Consider the following 3,855-nt stretch of genomic DNA (forward strand, 5'->3'; position numbering starts at 1 on the left):
CGGGGGCAACGTCGTATTTGTTTGTATTAATGTGCATATGTGAGTGCGAGTGTGTGTTTATATTGCTGTATATATTAGGGTGTGAATATATGTATACGTGTGTGAATGTGTATGTATTAAGTGTGTTTTTGTGTATGTATGTATTAGTGTGAGTGAGAATGTGTGAGTGTCGAAGTTTGTGTGTTCGTGTGTCTTAGTGTATGTGTGTATTCATTGGTGCTCGCTAACAGAACTTGCTCAAACAGTCTGTTAAGTCTATAGGGGGGTCTTTGTTAGTTTGTGTGTGTGGGTGTCAGTACGTGGCTAAACCACCTAACTAGCGCCGACTAACGCAGTCTCTTTGAGTTCAATGTGTAATGATCGCACCGTTCAACACCCGGGGACCTCAATCCTCACTACCACGCGCCACATGCAAACGACTCGCCGATAGGTGCCCACATCCCGTCACCGGAGTCAATCCCGCATCACATCTTCAGACACGGGCGGCAATGATGACGATGATGACGGCCGTGGTCGTTGTGGTGCAGAGTTACGAAAACATTTTGTTATATACCTGGGTAGAAAAAACAAGTCCAAGTCCGACTATCAGGGAGTCCAACCTGTACGACGAGCGGTGGTGTTGCAATGCGCGGTGCGTGCGATTAACGCCGTGCGAACTCCGAGTCTTCCTCGAAACGGGCCACACCGCAAAGGGGGATTGGGGGCAGAGCCGGTGGGCTTATATAGGGCCGCGTGGTGAGGTGTGTGAGTGGCAATTTGCACGTGCATTGTAAGTGGCGAGTGCGTAAATGTATGCGTGTATGTCCTCGTCTGGTGCATTGCATTGTATATTGCGAGGTTGTGTGGTGGGGGGGAGGTAATGTATGTATATTGGAAGTGTTTGTGTGTTGATCCGCGCTAGTTTCCCGCTCACGGTCAACACAAGTGACGATTATCTGAACCGGTCCCGGGCCTCCCCTAGGTCGACTCAGCCTTTTAATGAGTTCCTGGTTCGGTGTGTAAACATCGCCACTGGGGAGACAAAGGCGGCCGGGCGTGGTGTTGGCCACCCACCCCCTCGTGTGCCGTACCGGCCTTCATAGGTGCTCGCTAACAGTACTTGCCCCTACAGTCTGTCAAGGCTATGCGGGTTTTTTGTCTTTGTATGTGTGTATGTGTGTGTGTATGTATGTGCGTGTGTATGTATGTGTATGTGTGTGGCGCAGCGGTTAGCATCCCGTTCTACGACTCCAACGACCGATTTCAATTACCGCTCACGACCACTAATATTAGTGGCAAATATACAAACCGGTGATGGGCCTCCCCTAGGTCGACTCAGCCTAAATAATGAGTGCCTGGTTCGGTGTATAAACATCATGGCTGGGAAGACAAAGACTGCCAGGCGTGGCGTTGGCCATCCCGCCTCCTCGTGTGCAGTTCCGCCCTTCATAGGCGCTCGCTAACATCACTTTCCCAAACTGTCTGTTGAAGGCTATACGGGGGATATTTGTCCGGTGCATTGTATGTATATTGAAGAGTCGGCGTGTATTATGTGTGCACGCGCGTGTCTGTCACTCAAATACACCCCATGACGCACGTGTTCACATACGCAAAGATCTCCGTATATCCTGTAACAGACTGTGGGGAAAGTGCTGTTAACGAGCAACTATGAAGGCCGACACGGTACACGAGGGAGTGGGTGGCCAGCACCACGCCCGGCCGCCTTTGTCTCCCACGTACTGATGTTTACACACCGAACCAGATACTCATTTAAGGCTGAGTCGACCTAGGGGAAGCCGAGGACCGCTTCAAATATTATTGGCCGTGAGCAGGAATCGAACTCTTGGGTTTGCAGCGTAGCGCGCTAAACAACAACGCCGCCACTCCCCACAGACGCGGACACACCGACGCGCGCTTGCAAGCCGAGTAAATATTTAACAACGCTCCTTTTGTTAAACTTTGTGTTTGTGGTTTAACAACAGAGAATAAACACGGCGGTGTCACGACACCACCGTGACTCGCGGTAGGAAGACTTAACCCCCCACAGCTTTTGGCCGGCCATCGGAACAAAGACGGCGGCCACCGCGTCATCGCGCGACGCTTACAGATGCGCTTCTGCGGCCGTCTGGAACGCTCTTCCGATATTAGGAAGCCACTGGAGCTGTGCACATTTAAATCATCGTCTCGATTTAAAACGTATTTCTTTGGAACTTGTTTCGTTTGTTGTCCTTCCCCACACCTCCGATTATTACGGGTGGCTACGTACGGTGCGAAAGAAGTTCAACATGCATACAATCGTGAAGCTCGTCAATGTGTATCTATGGGTCTCCACGAGTCTCTATGTATCTATGTGGGTATCTATATACGGTAACTCTTTGAGTCTCTGTGCAGCTCTACGAGTCTCTGTGTGTCTCGATGTATATCCACGAGTCTCTATGTGCTTGTATGGGTTTACGTTATGGTCCATAGTGTTGGTTGCATGGCCACAAACACACTACTGTAGCTTGCTTTGAATGTGTATCTATGGTTCTCCACGAGTCTCTATGCATATCTGTGGGTCTATATGCGTTTACTATATAAGCATTGCATGGCCACAATTGCACTCGTGGCTTCTGTCTTCAGTTTACTGTTAAGATGTGTGCATCGGCCTGTTGATGTTCTGATGCGGGTGTGAATATAAATAAATAACGGATTATCGATGTTTGTCTCTCCGCATTTAGATACAATACAATTTTAGTCTCAATCAGCCTATGCTGCTTCTGGACCAATGTTGTACAGCTGCGGCACGTGTTTACCAGGCTACGCACTGCTGATGCCACTCAGAGTGATCGAAACAGGCCATGGCTTTTCCTGCTACAACCAATACGATTCCAAACCACTCACCCAAAATGTATTCAAGGAAAACCACATACAACCTTTGTGCACATGCAAAGAAATACACCTCAGCAGTTCCGGATGAACTGCATTGTGGTTCACCTTGTTTTAGGCCACCATCACAACAAATTAGACCAAACTGACAGCAGCAGAGATGCAGACAGACAACTGTGGCGAGATGTTAACTACTTCGCCTGGTATACAGGAGGTCGTGGATTCGATCCCGACCCTGACGCCTGTATATTTGGAGTTTGTATTTCTCTGTGGTCACGTAGATTTGTTTCTGGGTCCTGCGGGTTTTCCCCTCCACATTTAGAAACAACATGACACGTTTCGAGTATTCGGCTGCTATAAATGTCCACGTGATAAGCCACTTCGTTGAGCTATCATTTGTGATTGCCAGGCCACTTCTGAAAAAGAGCTGTATAGCTCAGTGGGCCTTACCTGGTAAAATAAAAAAAAATAGTTTCAGTTTTTAGTTTATCAGCGCTGCATAGTCATCATTGCTCACGACTGCAAAGTCTGCCTCTGTGTGGGAGCCACATACGTGTGCTCCTGATATCCACACTGCAGCCCATTAGCCCATTGCACCGGCGCACGGTGGTCTGTCGCTCCCTCACTGCTGCTGTTAGTCGGTCACATTTGCTCGAATAAATTTTGCATGTATGTTGAACTTCTTTTGCACCGTACGTAGCCAACCGTGCTTGTCGCATGGAGGTGCGGGGGAAGGGCAACAAACTAGGCACGTAATTTATTTTTGATGATGACCAAAGAAAATATGATTACGATACACTTCTTCGGAAGCTAAGATCTGAAAAACGCAGATCGGTACTGTTTCACAGCTGCACCATCAATTCAATTGATTAGATAACCCAGTTTAGTGACAAACCAGTCTATGTCAGTCCATGGATCTCTGTGTAAGTCGCTGGTGACTGTCCTGATAGCCATCAACTCACTCAAGAACCCGGTTTATTCACAGAGCAGTCTATGTGCGTCTATGGA

The sequence above is a fragment of the Lampetra fluviatilis genome, chromosome 43 (assembly GCF_964198595.1).
Source record: "Lampetra fluviatilis chromosome 43, kcLamFluv1.1, whole genome shotgun sequence".
Lineage (NCBI taxonomy): Eukaryota > Metazoa > Chordata > Hyperoartia > Petromyzontiformes > Petromyzontidae > Lampetra > Lampetra fluviatilis.